The 9,401-nt window shown below is 47.0% G+C and overlaps 1 pseudogene; it reads right to left on the bottom strand.

The window, feature by feature from the left end:
* Nucleotides 1-1,018: 1,018 nt before the first annotated feature.
* LOC129492898 (actin, cytoplasmic 2-like) lies at nt 1,019-2,695 on the bottom strand (annotated as a pseudogene).
* Nucleotides 2,696-9,401: the final 6,706 nt, after the last annotated feature.

Raw genomic sequence — 9,401 nt, 5'->3', positions numbered from 1 at the left:
CAGGCAGCAGGGGCATCCCACAGAAGAAACGTACATTTCTCAAGCTTCAGTTCTATGGACATCTGGCTTGTTGGAAAATTGGGCAGGCAACAACAAAAAAAATGTTTTTAATTAACCAAAATTGAAAATTTAGTTCCTAGCAATAGCCTTACTTCAAGTGTTCAGTAGCCAATTGTGGGCCAAGTGCAGTGTCTCACTCCTGTAATCCCAGCACTTTGGCAGGTCAAGTCAGGAGGATTGCATGAGGGCAAAAGTTTAAGACCAGCTTGGGCAACAGGGTGAGAGACCTCATCTCTACAAAATAAAATAAAATAAAAAACAACAACAAAATAGCCATGTTTGGCTAGTAGCTACTCTACTGGGTAGGGCAGGCAGAAAACATTTTCTTCTTTGTGGAAAATTCTGCTTGATGGTACTGCCTTAGAGAAATAATCATTTCATGGGTCTGTTAGACATTGGGACAATGTAATATTGAAAAAATATGCAGGCCAGGTGCAGTGGCTCTTGCCTTTAATCCCAGGACTTTGGGAGGCTGAGGCATGCAGAACAGTTGAACTCAGGAGTTCGAGACCAGTCTAGGCAACATGGTGAAACCCCGTCTCTACAAAAAAAAAAAAAATCAGCCAGGCATGGTGATGGGCACCTGTAGTCCTAGCTACTCGGGAGGCTGAGGTGGGAGGATGGCTAGAGCCCAGGAGGTGAAGGCTGTAGTGAGCCAAGACCACACCACTGCACTCCAGCCTGGGCAAGAGAGCAAGACCCTGTCTCAAAAAAGATTTAAAAAACATATATAAAGAAAAGAAACAGAAAAAATGTGCAGCTATCCTTTTTCCTTATTTACAAGTTTTGGATAATTTTTCTTTTTTTTTTTTTCCACCAGCACTTTTATTTTTCCTTATGCACTCATGTGTTGTTGGGGCCTAATGTTCTCACATAACTGTAGGAAACCAAAATTTGTTGTCATCTCTTAAAGAATTGAGAATTGCATACACACACACACACACACACACACACAAACCTTACATAAATTAAAGGGATGAATACATTTACAGGTGTAAATGCAAACCGTTTCCAACTCAAGGCAAGTAACAGCCATGGTATTCTGGCAGGAAAACATCAGCTAAGAAAGGATACTGGGTCCTGTGGCTTGGACTTTCCAACCCTGACAGACCAGCAGGACAGCAACAACTGGTTCAGGAGCCCTTGCCAGCCTCTAGAGAAATCCCAGAACACTCAGCCCTAACACATTAACATCCTGCACTGGTGGGAGACTGCTGGCCACGCAGAGCCACCAAGCCGTGGTCTTGTCTTCCACAAGCACGTTCTTCCCTCAGCCACAAAGTGACCAAGCCACATGTACTAAGGGATGAGATCCAAGATAGGTACAGGATACTTAACAAATACCAAGGGAACAGTTAACTTGCATACGAGGTCAAAATCAGCAACAAGTTCTACAATCCAGTGCTGATATCAGATACAAGCTTCAAGGACGAATTTCTTTTTGAAGGCTTATTCCAGTTTCATGAGGCTAGCATGGGGTGTATGCATTTGCCAGGGGCAAATTTATTCTTCTGAATTAATCCACACAGAAAATGCTAGGCATCTGCTCGCAGTCCATTTAGAAGCATTTGCAGTAGATGATGGAGGGGCCCGACTCCTCGTACTCCTACTTGCTAATCCACATCTGCTGGAAGGTAGACAGGGAGGCCAGGTTGGAGCCGCCAATCCACCATGTACTTGTGCTCAGGGGACTCGATGATTGTGATCTTCATGGTGCTGGGTGCCAGGGTGGTGATCTCCTGCATCCTGCCTGTGATGTCCAGGTACACGGTGGTGCCGCAGGACAGCACCATCTTGGCCTACAGGTATTTGTGGATGTCCACGTCACACTTTACGATGGAACTGAAGGTGGTCTCATGGATGCTGCGAGTTCCATGCCCAGGAAAGAAAGCTGGAGAGTTGCCTCTGGGCACCAGACCCACTCGCTGCAGATGGTGATGACCTGGCCGTCGGGTAGCTCATAGCTCTTCTCCAGGGACGAGGAGAACACGGGGGTGGCCAGCTCCTGCTTGAAGTCCGGGGTAACGTAGCACAGCTTCTCCTTCATGTCATGCACGATCTCCCACTCGGCCATGGGGGTGAAGCTGTAGCCACACTCGGTGAGGATCTTCATGAGGTAGTTGGTTAAGGGAGATGGGCACTGTGTGGGCGACCCTGTCTCCAGAGTCTGTGACAATGCCACTGATGTGCCCAGAGGACTAGAGGGACAGCACAGCGTGGATGGCCACACACATGGCCAGGGTGTTGAAGGTCTCAAACATGATCCAAGTTATCTTCTCTCTGCTGGTCTTGGGGTTCGGGGGGCCTCAGTCAGCAGCACTCGGTGCTCCTCCAGGCCACACACAGCTCATTGTAGAAGGTGTGGTGCCAGATCTTCTCCATGTCATCCCGGTTGGTGACCATGCCCTGCTCGATGGGATACTTCAGGGTCAGGATGCTGCAATTGCTCTGGGCCTCGGCGCCCACATAGGAGTCCTTTTGGCCCATCCATGCCCACCATCATGACCTAGTGCCCGGGGCACCCGACAATGGAGGGGAACATGGTTCGGGGGGCATCGTTCCTAGCAAAGCTAGCTTTGCACCTGACAGAGCCATTGTCAGTGATGAGCACGATTATCTCTTCTTCCATCACCATCGTGGAGAAGAGGGTGGCTGAGCAGCAGGAGGACGCGGTGTGTGGGCTAGTGGCAGCGAGTGAGTAATAATTTCTTCTACAGGACCTTCGTCAAAGGCAGCATAGAGCTGCAAGGCTAGGTAGACTGTAAAGGCCATGACATCATGGACTGGAGCTTGGTTCTCTCATTATCCCTAGCACCTGCTGCAGGGACTGATACCTGGCAAGCACTCAATTATAAATATCTGCTAAGTGAATGAATGAATGAATGAATGGTGTGAAATTCAGTGGGTAGCAGGTCCCTTTGCAGTGACTTCCTTGGGTTGGCTGTCAGCAGTTATGCAATTGTCACACCTATCTCAGCAAGTTCTGAGGACCAAGTGGGGGATGACCAGCAACAGTGCCTATCCCAGGTTCTGACACCTGCTCAGGAGGCACTCAACAGGCGATTTTCCTTCCTTTCTTGAAATCATCAAAATGGTTCCCAGGCCTCTAATATTTCAAAAACCCTTACCAAGTCCATGTAAATAAAGAAAACTTCCCTTGTTCAGACAGCCTGTTAGTGGCAGAACTGGAACTAGAGACCCAGTGTCTAATCATCTTGCAGATGACTTTACCAGCAGTAACATTCCTTGTTGGTGACTACTGAGTCACTCTATGTAGGGCCAGCTGAGACAGAGGACAGTAACCGTGAGGAGGGAGTGGACACGCCAGGGACATTAATTCAGCGAAGTGCCAGGCACTGCTAATTCAGAGGCTAGTGTGGGCAGCTCACATGTATACATTTTTTGTTTTTTGAAACAGGGTCTCATTCTATCACCCAGGCTGGAGTGCAGTGGTGCAATCACAGCTCTCTGCAGCCTTAAACTCCTGGGCTCAAGTGATCCTCCCACTTCAGCCTCTGGAGTAGCTGGGACCACAGGCTTGCGTCACAATGCCTGGCTAATTTTTTGTATTTTTTGTAGAGACAGGATTTGCCACAATGTCCAGGCTGGTCTTGAACTCCTGGGCTCAAGTGATCTGCCCACCTTGGCTTCCCAAAGTGCTGGGAATACAGGCATGAGCCACCGTGCCTGGCCTCACATGTATACCTTTGATGACAACTCATGGACAATTACTTTTTCTTTTTTTGGGTCAGGGTCTCGCTCTGTCACCCAGGCTGCAGTGCAGTGGTATGATCCTAGCTCACTGCAGCCTCCAACTTCTGGGCTCAAGCGATCCTTCTGCCTCAGCCTGCTGAGTAGCTGGGACTACAGGCGTGCACCACCACACCTGGCTTCATGAACAATTCTGAGAGAGGTACAGGGCACATGAAGTACACAGCTGGCCCAAGGGTGCAGCATCTGCTGTGGCAGCAGGAAACGGAGGACAGTAGGCCAGGCCCCAGGGGTTGACCATCTTTTGGGTTTATATTTCTCATTCTTCCCACAATGAGTCCCTAAAGCTCACAGGAACTGTAAGTGGATCAGAGACTGTGTACTAGGAGAATGGCGATGATTAACGCCAATGTGAGTTATGGAAGCTTGCCCAGCTCTGCAGTCCTCCAGGCCTGAGGAAAGCAAAGTCCCACAGAGTTTCTGGGAAGACTGAGGAGGCTCCCAGGGCTGGAGATGTGGTGTTGGAGGGACATGGCAGAGTGCTGTGGCCACACTGTGTATGTTATGTAAAAGGCTGAACCTGACTGTATAGGACCATGGGACTGTCTAAATGTTCTAGAAAATATTTATCTGAATGTGTTGTAGGAAGATTACATTATAAAAATTCGAAGTGGGAGGAACAGGAGTCTGGCAGAGCAGCTCTTTTTTTTTTTTTTTTCTTTCAGATAGGGTCTCACTTTATGGCCCAGGCTGGAGTGTAGTGGTGCAATCATAGCTCACTGCAGTCTCGAACTCCTGGGCTCAAGCGATCTTCCCACCTTAGTCTCCTAAGTAGCTGGGACTACAGGCAAACACCACTGTGCTTGGCTAATTTCTAAACTTTTTGTAGAGCTATGGTCTCTTGATGCTGCCCAGGCTGGTCTCAAGCTCCTGAAGTCAGGTGATCCTCCCATCTTGGCCTCCCAAAGTTCTGAGAATACAGGTGAGCCACTGCACCCAGCCTAACTCCTTTTTTTTTTTTTTTATTTGTCAGACCAATAATTGATGACAAGCTTATTTCCAACTTGTCTCAAGGGAAGAGGCTTCTAAGCAGTCTAATTCAAAAATTCCCTCTTGACAAAGATAATTTGCAGGAAAAAGGGATGGTTAGATAATCATTACTTCACTGCATTTTAAAAAATGACTGGTGAAGGAAGATTAGACTGGTTAAAGATCACTGGGCTCCTTCCAAGACTGACAATTGACTGAGGGCGGCTCCCAGAAGGGCTCTTAAGCTCATTACATAAAGCTAATTATTCATTTTAGCAGCAATGGTAATTTATCACTGGAAAGAGTAACTAATGATAACAGACCACAAAGCTCTGCTCTAGCTATGGTATTTATATTTATTTATATTTTTTAAAGACTTTAGTTTTATTTTTTGAGACAGGGTCTCACTCTATCACCCAGGCTGGAGTGCAGTGGTGTGGTCTCGGCTCACTGAAGCCTCCACCTCCCATGCTCAAGTGATTCTCCCACCTCAGCCTCCCAAGTAGCTGGGACTACAGGCACACACCACCACACCCAGCTAATTTTTTTTTTTGTAGAGATGAGGTCGCATTATGTTGCCCACACTGGTCTTGAAATCCTGGATTAAGCGATGCAGCCGCCATGGCCTCCCAAGGTGCTGGGATTACAGGTTTGAGCCATTAAACCTGGCCGAAGACTTTATTTTTTAAAGCAGTTTCAGGTTCACGGAAAAAGAGGGAAGTACAGAGATTTCCCACATACTCCCAGCCCCCACATATGCATAGCCTCCCCCATGATAACATCTTCCACCATGATGCATTTGTTACAACCATGAACCTACATTGACATGCCATTATCACCCCAAATCCGTAGTTTACATTAGAGTTTGCTCTAGGTGTTATACATTCTAGACGTTTGGAAAAATGTACAATGACATATATCCACCATTATATCACGTAAAGTATTTTCACTGCCCTAAAATTCCTCTGTGCTCATCTAGTTAAGGTTTTTTTTGTTTGTTTGTTTTTGAGACAGAGTCTCGTTCGTCGCCCAGGCTGGAGGGCAGTGGCATGATCTCGGCTCACTGCAACCTCCACCTCCCAGGTTCAAGTGGTTCTCTTGCCTCAGCCTCCTGAGTAGCTGGGACTACAGGCATGTACCACCATGCTTGGCTAATTTTTGTATTTTTTGTAGAGACGGGGTTTCACCATGCTGGCCAGGCTGGTCTGGAACTCCTGACCTCAGGTGATCTGCCCGCCTTGGCCTCCCAAAGTGCTGGGATTACAGGCATGAGCCACCGCGCCCAGCCTGAGTTTTGAACCACTTTTTTCTTGCTCATCCCCACAGTGAGAGAAACAGGAGGAATCTGTTTCTATCTCATCTCAATTCTCGTCATCTTATTCCATCTAGATTTAATGCCCTACTCTTTCCTATGTGGTCTCTCCATTCATTCAAGAAATTGCATGACTATCTTGTGCCAGGCTCTGGGGTAGTGTTGGGGATACCGTGATGTGTGAAAATGGGCACTGTCTTGTCTTTATAGGTGCTAGTGTTCAGTTGGGGAGAAAGGCAATTGTGTAACTGTTCACAAAGAAATTGAAAATTACGACTAATTTTGATATGTGCTTTGAAGCAAAGAAACAAGGTACCTGCTCTCTCAAGGGAGACCTGTCTCTCACTACAAAGTCCCTGTCTCTGCCTATGAAGACTGTGTTCACTAGTTCATAGGGTAGGGGCTGCGGTTTGTGCAAACCCCTGAGGCCCCATAGATGTTGGCTAAAAGAGCAAAATGAAGAGGTGAGGCTGGGGGCCGGGGTGAAACCCTGCAGCCCTAGTAAGATTTTGATCTTTATCCAAAGAGAAAGGGAAGCCACTGAAAAGTTTTTTGGTTTTTTTTTTGTTTTTTTCTTTTGAGACGGAGTCTTGCTTTGTCACCCAGGCTGGAGACCAGTGGTGTGATCCGGACTCACTGCCTCCTGGGTTCAAGTGATTCTCCTGCCTCAGCCTTCTGAGTAGCTGGGATTACAGGCCCGCACCACCACACCCAGCTAATTTTTGTAATTTTAATACATACGGGGTTTCACCATGTTGGCCAGGCCGGTCTTGAACTTATGACCTCAGTGATCTACCCGCCTCAGCCTCCCAAAGTGCTGGGATTACAGGCGTGAGTCACCATGCCCGGCAGCCACTGAAAAGTTTTAAGCGAGAAAGTGAATACAATATAAGGAGAAAGGTGGAGGGATATTTTGAGATCACTCTAGCTGCTCAACGGATGGGGGACAGGCAGGGTGGAAAGGAGAGACCAGAAAGCCACGTGCTCAAGATAAAAGACGGTAGCCTAGGCCAGGCGTGGTGGATAACGCCTGTAATCCCAGCACTTTGGGAAGCCGAGACTGGTGGATCACCTGAGGTTAGGAGTTCGAGACCAGCCTGGCCAACATGGTGAAACCCCATCTCTACTAAAAATACAATTTAGCTGGGCGTGGTGGCATGCACCTGTAATCCCAGCTACTCAGGAGGCTGAGGCAGGATAATCACTTGAACCCAAAAGATGGAGGTTTCAGTGAGCCGAGATCATGCCATTGCACTCCAGCCTGAGCAACGAGAAAGAGACTCCATCTCAAAAAAAAACAAAAAACAAAAAAACAAAAAGACGGTTGCCTGGACTAGGTAGGTGGCAGGCAGATCAATGGCCCGATAAGATATACAGGAAGTAAAACCCACCAACATATATTTAGTGGCTCCAAGGTTGATTTTTTTTCTTGAGACAGAGTCTCGCTTCATCACCCAAGCTGGAGTGCAGTGGCGTGATCTCGGCTCACTGCAACCTTCGCCTCCCAGGTTCAAGAGATTCTCCTGGCTCAGCCTCCAAGTAGCTGGGACTACAGGCACATGCCACCATGCCTGGCTAATTTTTGTATTTTTAGTAGAGATGGGGTTTCACTATGCTGGCCAGGCTGGTCTTGAACTCCTGACCTCAGGTGATCCGCTCACCTTGGCTTCCCAAAGTGGTGGGATTACAGGTGTGAGCCACAGTGCCCAGCCCAAGATTGATCTTTGATAGGCCCAAATGCAACATGAGCTATACTTCTGTTACTCTCTAAAATTTGCCATAGTAATTAATGTTATTTCCCTTACTGGACAGTCAACTCTTTGACAATAAGGTTACCATGGAATGGAACTTTTCTCCAGTAAAATGTTGACCTGAGCCTGGGCACGGTGGCTCATACCTGTAATACTAGCACTTTGGGAGGCTGAGGCGGGCAGATCATTTGAGATCAAGAGTTCGAGACCAGCCTGACCAACATGGTAAAACCCCGTCTCTCCTAAAAATACAAAAAAAAAAAAAAATAGCTGGGCATGGTGGCACATGCCTGTAATCTCAGCTACTTAGGAGGCTAAGGCAGGAGGATTGCTTGAACTCCAAGGCAGAGGTTACAATAAGCCGAGATCGCACCATTGTACTCCAGCCTGGACAACAGAGTGAGACTCTGTTTCAAAAACAAAAAGAAAAAAAGAAAGTTGACCCAAAGCTATGCATATATTGAGTACTCACTCGTTACATGTCTAATTATAAAGACCACCTAAGATTCTCCTGTAGTTTTCCCTCTGCTTAGTATTTACCACAATTATAACCAAAGTTATTCATATAATTATATATTCAACAGATCTCTCCCTGGACTGTAAACTCCATAAGGACAGGGAGAGAGGACAGGAACCAAACTGTCTTGATTACTCTTTTATTCCAATGCCCAGCACTGTACCTAGTATTCAACAAGTATTTGCAAAAGGATCTCTTTGTTAAATAAGTTTCCAAACATTTACATAGTGCTTATTATCTGCCAGTCTCTGTTCTTAGCACCTTAAACATATGAACACATTTAGTCTTCGTAACAACTCCATGAGGTATATACTATTGATGTCCCAACTTCATTGATGAGGAAACCAAGGCAGGGAGATTAGGTTCTTAAGCGATTCTGTTTTATCAAATATAGACACACATTCGTTCCAAAACATTAACTAGTCTCTATGACAGGAGCTATGGGAGGTGCTAGGGACACAAAATAAAATCGTGGTTAATGCTTTTTGAGTATCTACTTATGTCAGGCTTGGTGTTAGGCACTTTACAGAACTTTATGAACTTTACAGAACTTACAATAACCTTGCAAGTTAGGTATCCTTAATCACATTTGATTATTTATAGTCAGCGTTACTAACTTATTGATTGCTTGATTGATTGATTGATTGAGACAGGGTCTCGCTCTGTCGCCCAGGATGGAGTGCAGTAGCAAGATCACGGCTCCCTGCAGCCTCAAACTCCTGGGGTCAAGTGATCCTCCGGCTTCAAGGTCCCAAGTAGCTGGGACTACACACACACGCCACTATGCCCAGATAATTTTTAATTTTTTTGGTGGGGAGGGCAGGGGGTGGAGTGTTTTCCTATGTTGCCCAAGATGGTCTCGAACTTCTGGCCTCAAGTGATCCTCTCGCCCGGGTCGGCGTTACTATTCTAGTCCAGCCTCCTACTTCCCCGGTAAACCCACAAGACTCCGCCCCTTTGCCGAAGCTGGCCCCGCCTATGCCCTCTTCCACGCCTGCGCGCTCCGCGCGCCAGCCCCCCG

Source organism: Symphalangus syndactylus, chromosome 11, assembly GCF_028878055.3.
Source record: "Symphalangus syndactylus isolate Jambi chromosome 11, NHGRI_mSymSyn1-v2.1_pri, whole genome shotgun sequence".
NCBI classification, from domain to species: Eukaryota; Metazoa; Chordata; class Mammalia; order Primates; family Hylobatidae; genus Symphalangus; species Symphalangus syndactylus.
This window is presented reverse-complemented; position numbering and strand designations above follow the sequence as displayed.